Consider the following 20,933-nt stretch of genomic DNA (forward strand, 5'->3'; position numbering starts at 1 on the left):
AAATAGTTTGGAGAGCACTGAGATGGAGAAAAATTATCAACATGACAGTTCCACACTAGATATAATTAGTGATCATCCAATTGACTGGTGCTATTGATCATGCACGGCTGCATGAGGAAACGGTCCAAATGGAATTAAACCAGAGCGAACACCTGTAGAGTTTACTGAAAGGCTCCTGTTGATTTTTACAAGATAAGGTTAAAGATGTTAGAGAGGCGATGGAAAGGTTAGGATGCAAGAAAGTGATTTTCAACTCAGAAAAATGAAGTAAAACAGTCTTAGGAAAAATAATCCAAATAATCAACAATCACACTGGAGAAACCTGTAAACCAGTTGTGCAGATGGAGGGTTATTAGATAAGGGAGGGTGGACTGAAAGTTAAAACAAAGCAGCACAAATAGCCAGAAAAATTTTGAGAAGTACTGTTGATGCATGTATTATGGAACAGGAATTAATCATTTATGTAGACTTGGCTCCAGTATGGCAGTGTCTGGAAAATTGCATTTTTTCAGGATATTGCTTTATCAGAAAGAGACGAACACCAAAATGGAAGGAGTTTAGGGACAGTAAACTACTATGGGAAAGATCACCATTATAAGATTACTTATAAAAATTAAGAGTTATTAAAATACAACCGTTTTGCTTGTATATTTAAAAAAAGGAGAAGGGGACACGGGAAAATGAGTGAGGTAATAGGACTTAAAATATTCTGGGTGCCTCAGTGAAGAGAAGGAGAAATGAGAGAAACATTAAGCAAAGAAAAATGAAAAGATTCACAGTGACGTGATTCTGATCTCAGGATACTGATACTTGAATACAGGAAATTCTGTTTAAACGTAAGAAAAAGCTTTCAGGTGTAGGGATGATCAAACACTAGAACAGGTTGCCCAGAGAATTTATAGAGTCTTCATCCTCGGAGATACTCAAAACCTGACTGGACACAGTCCTGAGCAACCTGCTGTAGAAAACTTTGCTTTGAGTGGGGTAGGTTGGCCTAGATGATTTCCACAGGTTCATGTCAACTGCAGACATTCTGTGATTCTGTGAAAAAGCCAAGCGTTTCCAGCAACCAAATATTCTGTTCTACCAGTCACAGCATTTGTAGTTTCTGCGTGATCTCTCATATAGGGTCCTATATCTATCTTACTTATATCAGTTGCTAAGTTCTATCTGAAAAGCTGACTTTGTGTTGAAAATTCCTATATTTGCTTTAAATTACTACTAGCAGCTAAGCAATGGTCAGAAGATGTTCCCACTATATACAGGCAGTGGCTTGTGATGTAGATAAACATCAGTAAACATCCTTAAGGGATATTTTGGACAAAAGAGCAGTGTAAAAGCAGAGTGGTATAATACAGATATGCTGAACTGTATTTCAGTGCATTACAGTTTGGGTTTTTTTGTATCTTTCAGGATCTCGTAAAAGAGTAGAGAACAGGAGAGCTGACAGCTGTATTTAAATGAATCAAGTAACAATGTATGTATTTTATGTAATGCAGTTAAAACTAGTTTCAGATCTTTTTATTGTCTTGCAGTGTACTGAAAAAGACGCAGAATGGCAATACTAGGAAAACTATTGCTTGCCTAAGAGACCATGCCTGAATTGAATTCCCACTGCAAGTCTTCATGCAGGATCCAAGTGCTTTCTTTCCCAGTGCTCCGGGGACAGTTTCTTATGCTCACAAGTCATTCAAAAATAAATCATTTTGATACGACCCACATGCCCTCTGTCTGTCTTGATGTGTAAAGGTTTCCGGAGATTCAACCTGAGGTGCCAAGGTCAACATTGTCACAAGGAAACTGGCTGGAATTACATTTTCTTAGAAGAGAAGAAAAGGTCCTGTGCATTTCAAAATTGTGTAAGTTTATGAGATCCTTAGATTCCTTGCAGTAGATATAGCCTCCCTTATGGCCACAAAAGAACCAAAAATCATGAAATGTGCAAGTGAACAGGACACATCAGATTGATTCCACAAGGGAAATACTCTACCTGACTGAGAAACCGTTTTTTTTCTTCTACTGTGAGCTCAGGCCAGAACAATCAGTACACGTCCCAATGCTCAATATGAATAATGCTCTACCATTTCAAAGCATGCACCTCTTAAGTTGTGCAGCCTTCTCTTTCATTCTCCTTTTGTATCCCTAGTTTCTTATCTGTTTTAACTAACCTGCCCATTCTGCAGATTCAGCAGGTATCAGATTAATTCTCCTGTTGCTGATTTAAGTGACAATATTTTGAGGTAATATTTAAGTTGATCTTTTGGTTATATTAGCTTCAAAGGATAATAACATCAGGGTGGGAATTTTGTACTTTGATTAACTAAAAACTTTCTGATATTAACCTGTTAAAACTTATTAAAACCATGTGTAGATGTAGCGCTTAGGGACATGGTTTTAGTGCTGGACTTGGCAGTGTCAGGTTTACGGTTGGACTCAATCATCTTAAAGATCTTTTCCAAACTAAATGATTCTATGATTCTGTGATAAATCTTAATTCTCAAAGGTTGACTGCTGAGTTGAATATGTATCTTGGAGACTTAGTACTACTTATATTTAGGCCTGATATTTCAAACCTCTATGCTTGAAAAACGCAGGATCTGGCTTTTCATTTTTGCAAGAATGTGTTAGGCCACGAGGGCATCAGAGACTGTTCTGTTTGAAACTATACTGAAAGTTAATAAATCAGACGAAATGTTAATCCGTAGTTTGGCTCCAGTAGAGTGATGCTTGTGTTGCAAAGAGCTCAAACTGGGTAAGACAGATCTATGGTAGTTGAATGCAATACATCTGGTCCTCATGTTGCCGTGTCTTTTGTGTTTCCTAAACTTTTTGTTTTCTTTATCTTGCATGAGGTGAACTACTGTAGCATTATTGGAATAAAATTTCTGGCCTAGAATTTCAAATACGTATTTCTTCTATAGCTTAACAGTAAAAGCAGTGCAGATTGTAATTATTTAATTGACGACAACTTGATCAGTTTGAGGAACATACCTCAGAAATCCTACCATTACATAAGATGACAAATCCCCACAATTAAAAAACCATATATCTTCTGTTAATGTAATTACAGACTCTTAAAGCAATTCCCATTCATCTTTAAGCTGATTTTTTTTTTTAAGTGAACTGTACATGATCAATTCCCAGGAACTTCTGAACACACGAGACAGTTGGAAGAGGGCAGACGTTGTAGACATGTTTGTGTTCTTACAGGTTTTGTGGAAAATGGAAGCTGAATAGAGTAGAAAAACATAAATCATTGTTTACTAAGTGTCAAGTTGGCAGAATTGAGCTGTTGTACATGCTGCCTGGGAGCAGCTGGTGTGCCAGTCAGGAAGGAGGCACTGGCTGGCCAACTGTTACTTGAACTATGTATTACACGTGTGGGGTTTTGTCTGGCACAGATGTCATGGAGATACTCAAAAAAGCTGGATTTCCTGTAGCAGGTGAGGGAATGGGGGGAAAATATACACACAGAGGCTTTATTTGTCCTAGAGCACATGGAATAAATTGCCTAATGTATATATCTTGATTTCATCCTAAGAAGTAAGGAACAATACTCCCATTTTACAGGTTGGAACTTTAGGCTCAGATGGATGAAGTCACCTCGTCAGACTTCACTGCTTATGTGCTACAAAGCAGGAGACTGAATCCCAGTCTCCAGAGTCCCAGGTTACTCTGAGAACCACTTAACAGAGCTCTAAATATTCTGATGTAGACAATCTCTTAGCCATAGGCTAGAGTCTCTGTTGGGTGGTAACTCTGTCCAGTTCTACTTAAGTCCCACGTTTTTTTTAATTCCACATAAGTATAATGTTTTTGCACTGATGTTCAGATCTGGGCTGATAGAGACCTCAAAAACATTGTTGAAAATTGTCTTTCTGGAAATCAGTTACATTTTTAAATGGGGACTGTTAATTCTTTCTAAAGGATGAGTTTGTTCACTTATACCTATTGCTAGTGCACCACAGATACTCCATTGTCTGCTGGAGACGTGTGAGCTAGTTAACGGAAAAGGTCAGTCAGCACTTATTAACATTAAAATCTCATTTAGATCTGCTGATCCCCTTGAGGGTGCTTTGGTTCTCATGGCACGATGGGTTTTATACTGCTTTTCAATGTTTGGAACCAAAGGTATTTCATCACTCCTTTTGAAAGCCAATAACAGCAATAAAAGGATGAGTTAGGTGTCATGGTGCATGTAGATCATTACTGCTACATCTGAACTGCTGTTGAACTTCATACCATACTGCTCTTCTCAGGCTCTTTTAACTCACAGCAAGTCTCTAAAAAGGTAGAAGAGCTATGAAATAGAAAGGCTTTTGGTGTGGCTGCAGCAAAACTTTCTTGGCTTCTTCCCCATTTTCCAAATAGACAGAGCTCCATCCCAACCTTCAGATACCCTGCATGGCATTCCTGGTGGTTGACTGTCAAGATAGCCAGCTAAGGCTCAGATATTGAAAGGAAATCTGGTCTGCATTATGCTGTTAGCAGACAGTAGAGGCGTAGGCTTTAGAATGCATAGCCACAGTATTTCCTCTTTGGGTTTTTTTTTCCCCATTGTATTTTTTTTTAAAGCCAGTTATTAAGACGGACAAAGATAAATAGCGATGGCACATATTTGCAAACTCTTCTGGATTAATCAAGCATGCAAGTTCGACTGAGTGCAATACTGGCTGTGTTCCCAATTCATACATATTCAGGTGGTCTGTATAGCTGCAGAAATGTTTGGAGAGGCATTTTTAATTGTGTGAATATGGTTCTGTAGTGGCCATATTCATCCACAATATCTGTGAACCTAAAAAATTATGCTTCTTCTCTAGTAACCGTAAATTTCTTTATGTATTCCTAACAGAAAGATATAATTACTATAAGATACCTGTTTGCTGCTTTGCTGACCTTACCTGACATTACAAATCAGTAAATCCCAGGCAGAGGTTTCTGTGTCACCTTTCTCAGGATATGAATTCTCCTCCTTACGTGAGCAATTCTATTTTAGTCCAGTATAACCTACATAGGCATGTAAATACTGCACTCAACACCACAACACATCTTCCTGAAGAACACCAGGTACAGTCACTAATATCTGCTACTTCTGGTTCATTCACTTGTCTTTTCTGCACACAGGTAGATGAGGTCAGCTTTGTTTTAGTGGATTCCAGGGTTACTTCTTTGTTTAAGCATACATTCTATCGGAAAAATAAGGTAAAAATCCCCATTTCTTGAGCGTTAAAGGTGATAAAGTTTGTAATGAAGTTTTGGATTTCCTTTAAGTTTCATCCTCTGTTCTGAAATGTCCCCAGGAAAGCTCTGACTCCCATGCAGATGAGTATCTGGTGAAGAAATAGAATCATAGAATCATAGAATTGTTGAGGTTGGAAGGGACCTTTAAGATCATCAAGTCCAATCTTTAGCCTACCCTGACAAGAGCCACTTCTAAACCATGTCCCTCAGTGCCCCATCTACCCTTTTTTTAAACACCTCCAGGGATGGTGAATCCACCACCTCCCTGGGCAGCCTATTCCAATGTTTAATAACCCTTTCAGTGAAAAAATGTCTCCTAATATCTAATCTAAACCTCCCCTGACGTAACTTGAACCCGTTTCCCCTCGTCCTATCACTTGTCACCAGGGAGAAGAGGTCAGCCCCCATCTCTCTACAACCTCCTTTCAGGTAGTTGTAGAGGGTGATAAGGTCTCCCCTCAGCCTCCTCTTTTCCAGGCTAAACAACCCCAGCTCCCTCAGTCGTTCTTCATAAGGTTTGTCCTCCAGACCCCTCACCAGCTTTGTAGCCCTTCTCTGGACACACTCCAACACCTCAATGTCCCTCTTGTAGCAAGGGGCCTAAAACTGAACGCAGTACTCGAGGTGGGGCCTCACCAGTGCCGAGTACAGGGGGATGATCACTTCCCTAGTCCGGCTCACCACACTATTCCTGATACAGGCTAGGATGCTGTTGGCCTTCTTGGCCACCTGGGCACACTGCTGGCTCATATTCAGCCGGCTGTCCACCAACACTCCCAAGTCCTTTTCTGTCGAGCTGCTTTCAAGCCACTCTGCCCCAATCCTGTAGCGCTGCATGGGGTTGTTGTGACCCAAGTGCAGGACCCGGCACTTGGCCTTGTTGAACCTCATACCATTGGTCTCAGCCCATCGGTCCAGCCTGTCCAGATCCCTCTGCAGAGCCAACCTACCCTCAAGCAGATCAACACGCCCGCCCAGTTTAGTGTCATCTGCGAACTTCCTGAGGGTGCATTCAATCCCTAATCAATAAATCAATAAATATTAAAAAAATCAATAAATCAATCAATAAATCAAATCAATAAATCAAATCAATAAAAATCAATAAATCAATCAATAAATGGATTATTACGTGTAGTCCCTGTCCCTGGTAGGCTTGGTTAGTGCTACAGCCTCCACCTTGGAGCTGTGGAGAGATTTAGATTGCTGCGCCTGTGCTGTTGAATGAGCTGAAGCTAAGGACCTCGACAGGCGCTGAGGTGACGGTGCTTCCCAAGGGAAGGCAGGCTTGCAGAAACCCTTTTCCAAACAGACGTGCCACACCATTCTGTAAAAGCTGGTGTTTTCTAAGGGATCAGCCTCTACGCGCTGCACTACCGTACATTGCATTGGCAGTTTATTTCTACCTCTATAGCTGAACAACAGTTTCTCGTATAAATGCTCACTTAAGTGTTCAGTGTGGAACACTTGAACTTGTCTGACACTGTATTAACAGTAGCATATTGATATAATTAACTACATGACTTCTTGGAACAAAGGACTGTGTCTTTTTTTTTGTTACTTGACCACAATGTCATACCCTATTATTAATGAAAAAATAATAAAAATCTTTATTCAGTTTCCAGGAGAGAGGAAACTTTAGGTTTTTGGCATTTTCATCTGTCACGTGAAAGACAAATAAAAGATCTAAAGTTTCAAACTTCAAATAGTCTATTAGAGGGAAACCCAATAGTATGACTACCTTGTCCTATAAGCATGCGTGCTTGTATTTTTTTAATCTCTTTTCCTCTTTTTTTTTTCTTTTTCCCCTATTTCTATGAATGTCCAAATCAGTGTTCTTTTCTCAGCAATCCTGAAACTTTCTATTTTGAGTGTAGTAACTGGTTGACCTTTCAACCTGCATAGCATGATACTGCCTGCTCTTTAACACTCAATAATTTATTAAAAATACCTAAGCTTAATAATGCAGGATTGTATTGTTTCATGTTTCTTGTTCTTACTGTTTCGTTGTAATAATCTCTCATATATAGAGAATCAGACTAGAAACTGATAGACCCTGTCTTTGCACCTCTATAAAGTTTAACAGCACTGTGTAGAAATGCTCTTTCATTTACTTCTATGCCATAAATCTATATACTGAAAAACTAATTCAGAAGAACAAAAAAGGCAACCTATTTTAGGCCAACAAAACAAAATATAGTCTTTAACCTGATATATGTATCAGACCAGTTCTCACTTCCTTTCAAACTTATTCCATAAAGCGCTTATAATCATACAGAATCTAAAAACGTAGTGATGAAACAAATCTTTGATTATTTTTTTTCATGCTGTATTTTTTCTAAGAGTGGTTTGATTTATTTCCAAATGAGGAATGAGGGTCTTAATCACAATTAGCATACTTGAGAGTGTTGTCAAATGCTAATCTGAGGGTTGCCTTTTTGTATATTTTAAGAAATAGAAGTGAGAGAGCTAGGTGATAGAACTGGGCACAATTTCTGAAGTTTGCTTTGCTGAAATTACAGGTTAATGTTATCTGAATTTGCAAATTGATTTGAATTCGAGTTGTGTGAAATGTTTACAATGAAACTTGAAGCTGAAATTATATCTGGTTTGAGTATTTGAAAGAAATACTCGGTCTGTGTGCATACATTTCAAATGAACCTGAGCTGAATCATGCATTTGCATTGAAATGTGAAGCATTTACCTGCAACTCAAAATGAAGGCAAGTTCAGCCACATTTAATAAATTTCACAGTGAGTTTTGAGACACATTTGAGCCTAATCCAGGGAACAAATCTCATCTGACATAAGATGGTATTGTTCCACTCGAAATACCTATGTGGACACTGAAAGATTGGGACTATATACTCATTTGCACCGTCTGAGAAACTGGTCCAGCATACCGAAAACTGTATTCACGGGAACACATATGAACATGTGTTTACATGTAAATGTTTGAACGAATTTCTGTGGTAAAATCTCATGTGTTTTCCTCACCACACAAGCTTAAAATGCTTTAAAAAGAATAATTTTTTTTCCATTTGTGGCTGAGTGTATTAGAAGAAATATCCTCCCAAAGACACCACAGTACAAACTGAACTTCATAGCCTAAAAAAGTGTCTTCAGATTCCTTTCTGGAAGAGCACATGGACTGCCTGAAGTCAGCCAGCTGTGCCGACACTTCCTAGTTGGACTGGAAAAGGCAAGCTGATGGCACTCTGTACTGGGGAGGAGCTGTTAGTTGCACCTAGTAGCCAAATGAGCTGAAGTTCCCGTTCCTGAGCAGAGGCAGACTACTAAAAGTGGGTTGCAAATATTGCTGTGATCCTTATAGTGCCTCATGCACAAATACAGGAAAAGTTAAATAGCACCTACCCCACATTGTGCACAGTAGGCATATAACAATATGACCAGTGGTGTTGAAGTCTTCTCAGGAGCTATTTAAAAGCAATTCTTTGTAAATCTGCAGTGTTACGCATTCATTTGCAGTCTGGCTGTGATGACATGCTGAGGGGAGTGTCGACAACTGGTGAAAATCATCTGGCATATGCTGAACCTGAGGTATCCCGCATTCTCCGTTATACCTAAATTGAGCCCCCCTGCATCAGGAGTCATTTTTGAAGACTTTTCTTTTCCCGACTCCTTCTAAACTGTATCATCATTCTCCTGGCAGGGTGGCTGGACACTGAGAAAACCAAGAAGCCCTTGAGAGAAGTAGATTCCAGACAGAGAGCTCTGCAACTTTCCAGGATGTCAAAGACAACCAGGAATAAGAGTCTACTTTATAGCCTGTGCACATGCTCACATGCATCTTACAGTTGGACCAGGGGGACTAATTAGCAACTAAAGGAGAGATTAAATCAGGTAAGTTTTCATATAAAGGCTGTCACGACACAAAGTCCTACTTTGCTGTCAAGAGAAAATGTGGCACTCTGCTCCGATCCTGTTGGAATAGGAGGTGAGGCACAGCTTCAGTTACTTTAGCAGATGTATGCAATATATTTCATTCCATTTATTTTGAGACACACATCGCTTAATGAGTTGTTTCTTTGTGGAGTCATTCAAATAACTCACAAAAGACCAGAAATAAAAATCATTAATTAAGATTTAGATAATTTCTGTTAGGGGACCATTTGCAAATGGTAATTTAAGAGTTAATAAATGACAAATAGATGTTAAAAACCTATTACAGAAGCTTATGAGGAACATGAGTATATCTCTTTTGTGGAGTCTTATAAATATTACTGATCAAGCTGGGGTGGTTTTGTGAATGAACTCATGAAGATTTTTTTGCCTAAGTTGGTGTGTTTGAACATTACTTTTCAACATTACATCCAGTTAATTTTGAAATGAAATAAATGGTCTAAGCTAATAGATAATAAAAGCTCCTCCAAAAAGAGAAAAGAGTCCATCAGAGATTTCTAACATGAGTTTAACCCATGAAGAGCTAGAAAATTTAAAAGTTTAGGGTGCTTTTGGCCAAGGAGTTCGGATGCAGCTCTGTCTTGGGGTCTGACTCACATGTGAAATGTTGAGTCCTTCAAAGTGTCATCAGAGCTTAAGTGTTGCTATTCCTTTTAGGTCCTCTTTGCAACATGGCAACAGCAACCATCTGTCAGTGGAGGTCAGATCTCCAATAGATGATGATGACCTGGAGTGCCTACTACCTCCCATGCTTGTCCACTTATGGCACTGGTCACGTCTCCACCTGGGAGACACACTTATGCTACCCTTGATATGGAGTGGGTGAGTGGCAGCATTGCTGAGCAGCACTGCTTCCACATCCACCTAGTCCAACAGGCCATTGCTATCCAAACAGCATGCCTCAGGCTGGCCACAAGTCATCCTGTTGCTAGCTGAAAATATTATACCTTTGCTGCTGTAATATTCTGATTCATACATGCTATGCTGATGGGAAGGTCCTAGGTCATTAACTTTATACCGTCTCATCAGCAAATTCCTGAGCAGCTTTACTTTGCAGAAGACGGTGTTGATGAGGCAATGCACTGTGGTCATCTCTGTGTAGTGAAGACTCCATTTGGACCACTGGTGTAGCAAACTCATGAAAGAGAAAATCAGATGGAGACATTAATCAATAGACCAGCTGTGCTAACAGGTGCAGAGAAAAGCCTGATAGTTCCTCCTTTACTTACAATGTGAATTACACCCTGCTGCACCTTCTCAGCCTCCACTAATACTGATGCTATTCAAAGTGTCAGGAGCAGAATAAAGTTCCTCATCACTACTCTGCACCATACATTCCCTTTAATCTTTTTTTTTTTCTTTCTTTCTTCTGTGAGGTTATGGGGCATTTTTGGGGTACTGGATAAATCTGCCTGACCTGCTAGTGTATCCCTATCTGGACAGCTATCAATGATCATATGTTTGGATTTTATTTTGGACTTTGGAAAGGCCATTTGTTTTTTCTTTTTATGATGCCACAGGTCAATTTTATAATTGTAATGAGAGACTTCAGACTGTACTTTGTTGCCACATAATCACAGTCTTTCTGCAGTTGAGGATTCTTATCTATCCGCTTTGGGTCTCTTATTCTAGCCCAGAGGTGTCATTGTGACCAAACAGCAAGCCTCTTGGTGTCCAAATCCTGCACATGCCCTCTTACGCTTGTCCTCAAGCTTCTTTGGAAGCACCTGCAAACTTTGCCAATGTACAAAATCAAAATCAAATTATAGTTGTCATATCGTTCTCATTAGTCTGTGTCCCAAAACAATTTGGGGTACTAATAGAAATGTAGACAGCTCAAATTGATAAAGGTTTAATCTGTGTGATTTTTGAATTGCTTTACTAGCAAACAAGACTGAAATAAGCCAAGACGCATTTTTTCCATCTGAATGAATATGATAGTCCCTGCAGGATGGTCTTGATTTTTGAGCAGTTCTATTCCTGATTTATATGTCATTCTCCAGAAACAAATGTCGGGCCAAAATTGACAGTTGCCTTGGTTTTAAACTGTCATGTTTCTAGCAAGCAGCCAGTCTTGCTCGGCTGACTTCATTAGCACTCTTGCCAGGATCTCAAGCTTTAAGGATAAGAAGAGTTACTTAAGATTCCTGCATGTATCGTAAAGTAGTATTTGCTGAATGCTGCCTAAATCCCTATCTTCATCTGCTTAGGTTTGCTTTTATTTTTAATTCTTATGAAGTGAATTCACATTTCTTTTCAGAAATGTCTGACCTTAAGCTAGGTTGACGTGACTAAGGTGCAGTGGTGACTATCTGCCATAGAATTATAGTTTTCAAATGCGAGGACAAGATCTGCTTTCAGAATCAGGTGGTCACTGAGGTTTGTACTCAGTTGGGGTTTCTCTGCAAGGGTGTATTAGTATCACAAAAATACAGAACACCTTGGTGCAAATGACACCTGACTCAGGACTGCTAAAATATATGAGCAGAAAGTCCTATCCCATATTCCACGCAACCAGAGGGTGTATTTCCTCTCAGTGAACGAGACGGGAGAATGGCTAGTTTGAATAGATTCTAAAAGAACAAAATACTTACGATATTTGCCGTACTCTAAAAAGCATTTGTGTTGACTCTGAACCTCCTGTAACTCTTCTAAATCTAACCTGCCCTTCATGCTGGCAAGGGGATTCAGTTTGAAAATCTCTGTTTTTATCATTCCAACTGTGGAAGATTGAATTATCACAAGTCTGACAGAGCTTCTTGGACCGAAAGAACTAAGCCAAATACCAGTTTTAGCAATTTGCTTTGGAAAATGGAAACACTAATTATTTATGGGCTTGTGCAGTATTTCATGACATGCAATTTCATTTCCGACAGGTCACATAATTGTATTACCGGGGATGGGATTTGCAAATCCAGGGTACCAATACAAGCCCCTTCATACCAAAAAGCTTGGATGATTGATAAGGGTAAACTTTGATTTTTCTCTTTCTGATCCCTTCTCTCACAAGTTTTAATGAATTATAGATATATTCATGCATGTGCACAAGTGTAAGAGAGTGCATATTTTCTTCAGCCATTTTCATTATGACTTTCATTGAAATGACCTCTATGATAATGATTTTCAAAGGGAATAAAACAGAAAAAACTTTCTGTAGATGTATTGTAACGATGAGGTCTTTCTGGCTTAGGCTGTTTCTCTTTTTCTAGATAAAATACTTGAAGCAACACTGAAAAAAACCAAACCCATGGACTGGAAGTTTTTATTTTGTTGTTATTTTTACACTTTTTTTTTCCATTTCAGGTATTCTGACCTCAGCTGGGAGTTTTTCCCTTTCTTCTGACATCAGTTTTATTTATTAGAAAGATGATATTGGTTAGCTGTGAAATCAGCAGGTGAAAATGTTATCTAGTAATTAAAACAAGATCATGAAACAATGCTCTGCTGAACCTTGCAGAAACAGTTTCATATAACTCTATTTTTTCTTACACAAAATTATAGCTGGCACAATTCAAATGGTTCTATCTTTTCTTCCATTTGTATTAAGTGTGACCTGCCTTAACTTACGCAGTACCTTGTCCCGAGGTAGAAACAAACAAAAAAAAAAAGAGCAAGAATGTTATCTTTCTAAAGGTCATGTCTCTTATGATTAATGTGTTGTTTTGAACACAAATATCACTTAGAAATCATAATGTGAATGCAACTACAAAATTTTGAAGAGATTAAGGGCTTGCTTATGTATTTATTTAGACTTACGCTACCCAAAGCCATTTGAAGAATGAATGTTTCCCATAGGTATCCACACCTCATTCACAAGTCAGACCAAAAAATTGTAAAGGCCATGGGTTCATTTATATTTTCACGCTGAAACCTGTGATTTCAACCTAGATGAGTGATTTATGTGTTAGTTTTTATTCCATTGTTAAATACATGGTTAATAATGTGGAAGGGGAAAGGGGACTGCTCATAGAATATGGATGAAGACAGAAGGAGCTTTGCGTCTTTGCTGATCATAATTACTTTTTTTTTCTCTTTTCTTTCCCCTTGTACAGCCTGAAAGTGCTGCATAGCTGTCCTGAAATGATGACTGTCTGTCAAGTCATCCATCAAGGGTTGATCAAGGATTCACTCTGACAGATATCTATGCTTAAAAGTAATGTACCTTAAATTTCGTAACACTGAATTAAACACTGGCTGTAAGGTAAGACACGTAAGACCAATGTGGAATATAAGGTTTTGTTTCCTACTTATGTTACAGCTGCTTTATTTAACCTCTCTATTACATATACTGATGACATAAATTAATTTTCTTGCTCATGCTAGATCATGTGAATTGCCTGTACTGATGCTAGAGCAGACTGCATTGATGTAAATGTTACTGATATTAGTAGTCAAAGGAGCACAGGCTTGAAACTCAGGCATCATGGCTCTGTCCCTGCTTCTGTGTGACCTTACATAAACTGTTTGTTCTCTACCTCAGAGTCCTCTCCTCTAGCTGGAGTAGATCAGTGTAACCCCAGCTGGATAGCTGTGATAGAGATCCAGTACATCATTTGGAGACCTGTTGTTTAAAAGCTGGGTTTTCTTAATCTTTTCTAGTTTCACCGACTATCACGAATCTGTATTTTTCCAGTCAAACATTTAAAAATCAGAGTAAGCAGACTTGGGCTAGAAGGATGAATATGTTTCCTTTAATACTACAATTCTAGTACTTAGGACTATACACTGCATTTTTTTTTTTGCAAAGGATGGATATGAAACACCATTTGCTGAGTACTCATCTATATAATTAAAGCAAGGTCATTTATCAGAAAGGTCCTCGTGAGGCTTAACTGCTCTCCTGCATGTTCACTGTTTTACATCCATTAAAAATTATCTTCTAACTTTACCTTGTAAAGTAAATTTATAAAAAGCCTATAGAAATTATCCTATTGTCAATTTATAGAGGGGAAAATAGGGTGCATTTGATTTTTTTTTTTTAATTCACTACCTATCCAAATACCTATGGATTTTCTAACTTGCTTTATCTGTAAATACAACCAAACTTTCCTAGTCTCTATATGATGTTGTGAAGATATGCTTTTCTCCTGGAGATTATTTTGAACACATTATGATAACAGTTTCCTTCCCCAGGGCCCTTGCCGAAGAAACATAAGGGGCCTGCCCATGTACATCCAATTGCAGACTTAATTCTGAGATTGCTTTCTTAACTAACTTATTGAAGAATTGGATTCTCCATTTGTGGTGGGCCTTATATATTATATAGCTGTCCGCGAGCAGGAATGCAGTCCAAATTCACACTGATGCACCATATTGCTAAACAAACTGCCTCTGCATAACTGCAGTGTCAGAAGTACAGCTCTGCTTCTGTTTGCGCTTTCCTTTCTGAGAGACAGGTACTGTAGGAAATACTGAATTTCTCAGTAAAAATTCTAACACATGCAAAGTAAATGAACGAATATCTAGTAATGCAGATAGCTTTCATATTAAAATGGATGATAAAGGTTTATTCTAGTCTGAAAAACTGATCTTCTGTATTCATGTGTTTATTTGCAAATACTCAGTATTGTCATGCTACTTTCTCATTTGGGGATACCAAGGAAAGTGTGCTGGTGCAAGGTACCTGAAGCATCTACTCAGCAAATGGTGGAGAAAGTGTCAACACTCTCCTATGCACTGAGAAAGACCTCAGCTGGACCCAATGATTGCTGAGATTGTCAGCCCAGGTGAATTGGGAAATATCTTCCATGTTATAAGAAGAAACTCTCCAAAGAGAAAGGTTTGCTACTATGTAAGTGTGAACCTTTGAAGTTGATTAGAATAAGCTAGAAAAAAACTTTTCCTGATACTCTTTCTTAGTTTATTTCAGAGGTAGTCATAGCTGCATGTAGCCTTTCTGAACTCTGTCTTTCCTACTTTGCTGTGGGGTGGCTGGTTTGTTTGATAAGACTCCTGAAAGTGCCAAAACAGAAGAAGCTTTCAGCTGTGAGTATAATTCAAATTCTGTACAGAAAGTGTCTTGACTCTCCTTTAACGCTGCTTTAACTTCCGCAGACTGAAATTCCAGGTAGTGGTAGAGAATGTGACCTCATATTCTCTGTCTTGTCCTCTTATCCACTTTGTCTGAAACTCTACTGGCCTGTGAGGAAAAATGGAAGGAACTTGATTTTAGCCCAAAGAAAAGACAGATGAGACATGCAGCAGGCTTTAAATATTTTAAAAGTTTCTGCAAAGAGGAAGGGGAATAAACTGTTCTTCTGTTCAAGTTGTGAGGCAAAAAGTAATACACTTAAACTGGAACAGAAGCAGATTTAGGAGGAACTTTGTAGAAAGAATGCTCCAATGACAAAGATAATTAAGGACTAGAATAGATTGCATATAGAGGCTGGGGAAGCTTACTCACTGGAGGTTTTAAAGAGTGGTTACGGAACCACCTGTCAGAAATGCTTTAGTTGATTTGAGGCAGGTGGATGCATCAGATGATCTATTCAAGTCTTTCTTACCCCTTTCTAGGGTTTTGCATCAATAACCTAAAGAAAGGGGAAAGACTACACCAAGTATCTGCAGCAGGGTGCCATTCATATTCCAGTTTAAGACAGGGTGATTCACTTATCCAAGTCTAGCTTCCATATCATGGCAGTAACAGAAGGTTCCAAAAGTACTTGGTATAAGTAATTTGTGTGCATCTTGTCAGCCATGTGCAATCATGTGCTAAAGGTAAAGAAAACTCATACAGCACTAGCCAGCACTGGACTCCAGGGAAACTGAACCCAAGATATCAAAATGTACACAGCAATACTTCCTATGTTACACATCTTGGGAAAGTGGTTGGTGCAAGGTATTAAGGAAAGGAAGCCTATGTATGACCAGCCTTCACATTTCCACCAGGCTAGCTAATCCCAAAGGGCAGGAGGAGATTGCTGTGTTTGAAAGCAGTGAGTCATATTCGCCAAGGCATACGTGAAGGGGATAGTCAGGTGTTGAAAATACAGCTGTAATCAAAAACCTTCTCACACGCTACACAGCTCTAGTCAAGCAGGTCAAGTGTTCTCTGCCACCTTCCCATCAGGCACTTGCAGTGGATATGTGCTGATTGCTAGATCATTGGCTTTAAAGTAACATGGGGTTGTTTGGAGTATTTGTTGGAGACGTGTGCATCGTGTTGATTTACAATAAAGTATTGTCAATTTGAAAAGGATTGGAATTATGCACATTTGTATTCACTTGAGGAATGGGACAGAAATTCTCATCTCAGGTCATACAGTTTCTTTCTTTTATATTGGATGATATATGAGTAATAAAATTACTTGATAGTGTAGAGGGGTAGTCTAGTTTGTTCTTCCTGTAAGTAGCAAACAATTTTTAACTGGAGGTGAAGGGGTTAGTTTGTCCATAGAATCTGCATGAGTCACACAGTATTAATTTAAAAAGTTAATTTAGTTCATTTCACTAGCAAATATTCTGCCTCCAGGAATTATCCTTTCTGTGAAAACTGTTCTGACTGTTTTCTATTGTCTATTAACATGATGCTTTGAGGATATTTTCTGTGGGAATGTTCAGACTTAGAGCTGTGCCCACCTGCAATGATATAACTAGCAAAGCAAATTGCATTATCCTCTCAGTAAGCATTTTAGTTCTTTATTGTTTTAACCTGAGTTCCTGTAAATCAGCCAGAGCAATCAGTTTTAATGACTCCTCTAAGAGAAAAACAAACAACAATAGAAAAGCTCTGGTTTTTTTCAGTTTAATCCAGAAAAAAAGAGCAGAGGCGCTGCATTTTCCCCTCATCAAAACCCCTGATGCATAACCAATTCTCATTGCTTGCCCTGTGCTAGAGGTTGTGAGTTTCCTGAGCGCATACTAAAGCTGAGAAGTTGTTTTCAGTGTTTGCTGTGAACAACAGTCATTCAGTAATCTACTCAAAGGACTGCACCAACTGTAGGGAACAAGATGGCCGGGGTCCAAAATACTCTTATTCTAGTCGTTACATATTTAGTGATCGACAAATAAGTTTCCATCAATAAAGTTCATTTGCCCTGAAACCCAGTGCGTGATTTCTTAGCTTAATTCAATTGGGCCATCCTTTCTGCCAACCACCCCTACAAAAATGAATTTCTCTGAGATGCTTTGGTTTCGGAAGGAGAGAAAAAATGGGTAACCCTAAGGACTGAATGTAAAAGCAAGATGGTTAACTGAGTTTTCCTTTCTGATTGCCAGGCTTCTGCTTCTTCCAGTGCTGGGGAATTCCCTCAACAATAGTGTTCACAGCCCTAAACAGAAATGGCAAAACCAATGAATTGTTTAGATCTGCTAGCACTCATTCTTTTCTCAGCAGAAATAATGTCTTGATTCTTGAACTGTAAAGATTTTAAGTTACAACCATGGAATCATAATATAGTTGAGGTTGGAAGGGACTTCTGGAGGTAATCACATAGGTCTTATAGATGTTCTAAAAGTAAGGGGTTAAAGTAATTGTATTCTAAATCTAGTAATTTATTTAATTATTAGATGACTGTAAGATAATATTTTGGAGGCTTCAGGCCAGTAGCCCTGTTTTTAGGGAGAGGAGGGAAAAGTACATTAAAATGACAGCCTAAAAATTGGAACTAAGAGAAGAAGAAAAGAATGAGAAAGGAGATAAGGGTTTAAAGACCTTCTTCCACCTGAGAAGTAGTAAGCTCTAGGGACTATTCTTTCTAAATATACTAGTTGCTCTAATAACACAGAACCACCTCCCATGTGTCCTGAGAACAGTTGTGTTATGACACTACTGTCTTAAAGACAGGGTTGTTAAACATGAAAAGCGTTGTTAACAGTGTGAGATTAACAGCCTTATGCAGTAATAAATATCAGCGTATACTGTGGTTACACAGCAGAAACAATCTTGACGCCCATTTCCTTTCAGACTTTGCTCTCCCTGCTTCCTAGGCCTTCTCTCCCACCATAATACTCCAAACAACTCTCCATCACTAGAGAGACAGCATTTCTGCAGGTGGTTCTAAGGTATGTATGTGTTAACTGGTAAGCTATCGTCTGCCAAATAGTCTGATGACCAAAGCATGCCTGCCTTGCGCTCAGCGGGGCACTGATTTGAATCTCTTATCTGCTCATTTATGGCTCTTTACAAAACCTGGAGGAACTGCAGTGACTGGGCAGAGATAGACAAGTGAATGAATAAGCTTTCTTTCTAGAGGACATCTGACTACAAAGTTTTTAAGAAAAGCATTTCCTCCTAAACCTTTAGTGTCAGCACTTGATCACAGTTGCTATATGAAATCTGTATTCTCTACCAATACACTGTTTTATATAATTCTGGAACAATTCCACTGGTGGTGAATCAAAGCAAATTTCAATGTTATTAACCATGATCAGACTGGTTATGGATAATAATTATTTTATTTTTTTTCCCTAGATGGTTGTTTAGTTGAGATATAAAGGTGCTGAATCAGATCTCTGGGGAACTATGTAACTGCTGTAGTATACTATTGTCTAGATGCATGGTTCGTCTCTGCAGTTTAATCTCTTCAGGAACGCATAGGATCACAGCACTTTATGTTGAGCAGTGCAGCAAATGTAAGAGTTTGAGTAGTGATAATTAGCTATTTTGTTAAATTTCTTTCCTATCACACATCTTGTCATGAGTCTGCCATTAGCAAGGACTAAACTACCAGTCCACAAAAAACTGTAGGCACTTCAGTATCTGTACTTCATTTGTATGACGACTGATATATTTTTAATGAGTTTTATTGATTTAATTAATTAAAATTGTCACAAATGAATTAAATTATTTAGAAATTTAAAAGAACCTCTGAGATAAAAGGAAATGTGAAAAAAGATAAGGAAAAATGTATTTATATCTAACAATGTCTTCCATACCATGGCATTCAGTATGTATTTTATTTATTTATATGTTATGTCCTTCTGAAAGGAAATAACTGAGAGAAGAGAGACTTCTTGGAGAGGAAGTGAGACTTTTCTGCCTTTGGAGCTACTGAACATGCTATTGGAAGAGCAGCTTCCAGAGCACAAGGGCAGACAGGCCCAGCAACAGGAGCGTCCGTGGCACAGTGGAGACTGCAGAGAAGAAACAGGAACAGAAAACCTGCCAAAAGTGCAAGGTGGCAGAGAGACTTTTCCTGGTGCATAGAGGGGACCATACAGTCTCCCAAAACCCAGAAACTGATCGAGTTGGATTTAAACCAAGCCTAAGAGGATTTATCCACCAAAAAATTACGGTAAGATCTTCATTTACAAATGCTCTTATGTTTATTGTTTGTTTTTCATTTTAAAAGTTTGCCTTTCTATTTGTACTTAGAAAAGAACTAGCTTTTGCATTTGAAAGCCTTTTGCATTTTTCAGGGTGGTTCAGGATGATTTAGCGATAAGACTTTGTAAGTACGACTTTCACAGGGTCTTGTTCCGCACATTCTCAAACTGTTCTGTGGAAGTACTTTGTCAGTTCTTCAAATTACCTCTTTTACCATCCATGAAACCATGGTCTTTCAACTAGTAGACATGGCATCTGCTGTCTGCCTAGCGGCAACTTCTGCTAAAGCAGTTAAGTGCAGTTCTAGTGAAATCGTGCAAGGCATACTGGTAAACTGAGGTATTAATTTTTCTTTTCTCCACTGGCTGGGAGCCAGCTTTTGCTGTCCTTATGTAATGCTTGGAATTATCACCTTTTATTAATAATATTGCTATATTTCCATGTCACAGTGACAGAATCTGACCTTTTCTTCTTTAATCTGTTTGCTTCTTTTTTTCTTTATACATTTAAAGTCACTTTAGTGACAGAATTGTGGACAAGCTTCTTTCTAAACCATTCAAGCTAGAACCAGTATACTATATTATACCGAGTTAAAAGCATGGGTTTTGTATAAACCGTTCCATGAATTGCCCGGTTTTAAATATCTTTATATTTTAAATGGGCGCCTGAGAAACCGTAATGCTCTGTATATGGATGTATTCATTTCCTAATGCCTTAGAGATGGCCGATGCAACCTCAGAAAGTTCATGTAAAAGAAGCAGTTATCTCAGATAAGCAATAAATTCTAACCTACCTCAATAAAAGCTACTGGCCAAATACCATAATTACAGCAAAGACGAGTAACTGATGGTTAGTCATCTCCCATTTATATTCTGTTTCATCTTTAGAAGACAGAAACCTGCTCTGTTCAACTGGCCTATTTAAGAGTGCTTGATCAGCAAAATTGTATAGTAAAATGCAAGTACAAACTTTTGGAGGGAATTGAAAAGAAAACTTGTTTTTAAGAAATGCTTTTGTTTTTACTATGTTGAAGCCCGTTTAGATTCAATTTACACTCTGCTTCCTTCAGATTTTATGGAGCTTTTACTTTCATGACTATGAACAGCATCTCTGTCAAAATGCACATCACAGAATTAGACTTGTGGAGGCATTTTATGGCGCCTTCCCCAAGGAAGCTGTAAAAAGAGGAGAATCTCCACAGTATAACTTGAGATCAGCTAGGCAGCTTCCCATTATTAAAGCCATCATACCAGTGTACATAAAGGGATCCAGTGTTTTACTCAAAGCTGTTTCTTTCTGAAGTGAAGACTTTCCTGATTGTTCTATTGGATGTTCCCTATTTAAATGTCCTCAGGATAAAAGAAAACATACTTCCATATGATTCCATGAACATTTATTCTTTTGCTTGACTTGTAAAGACATGAAAAAATTCCTAGCTCCAGCCTATTCAATTTAGAATGTCTTTTTATAGGCAAAATACTTATAATTGAGAAGATGCTAACAGA

At 38.5% G+C, this 20,933-nt stretch overlaps 2 long non-coding RNA genes across 2 annotated transcripts in view; both read left to right on the forward strand.

Moving 5' to 3' along the window:
- LOC134516916 (uncharacterized) overlaps positions 1-12,132 on the forward strand; it is a 145,498-nt gene extending 133,366 nt beyond the window's left edge. The window contains exons 3-4 of the long non-coding RNA XR_010071494.1: positions 8,911-9,101; positions 12,038-12,132. This is a non-coding gene — a long non-coding RNA (uncharacterized LOC134516916). The remainder of the gene's footprint in view (positions 1-8,910; positions 9,102-12,037) is intronic.
- Positions 12,133-13,220: 1,088 nt separating this feature from the next.
- Positions 13,221-18,167, forward strand: LOC134516915 (uncharacterized). The gene is made up of 3 exons (XR_010071493.1): positions 13,221-13,314; positions 14,726-14,952; positions 18,067-18,167. It is a non-coding gene; the product is annotated as an uncharacterized LOC134516915 (long non-coding RNA).
- The last annotated feature ends 2,766 nt before the right edge of the window (positions 18,168-20,933 follow it).

Source organism: Chroicocephalus ridibundus, chromosome 6, assembly GCF_963924245.1.
Source record: "Chroicocephalus ridibundus chromosome 6, bChrRid1.1, whole genome shotgun sequence".
Classification (NCBI taxonomy): Eukaryota; Metazoa; Chordata; class Aves; order Charadriiformes; family Laridae; genus Chroicocephalus; species Chroicocephalus ridibundus.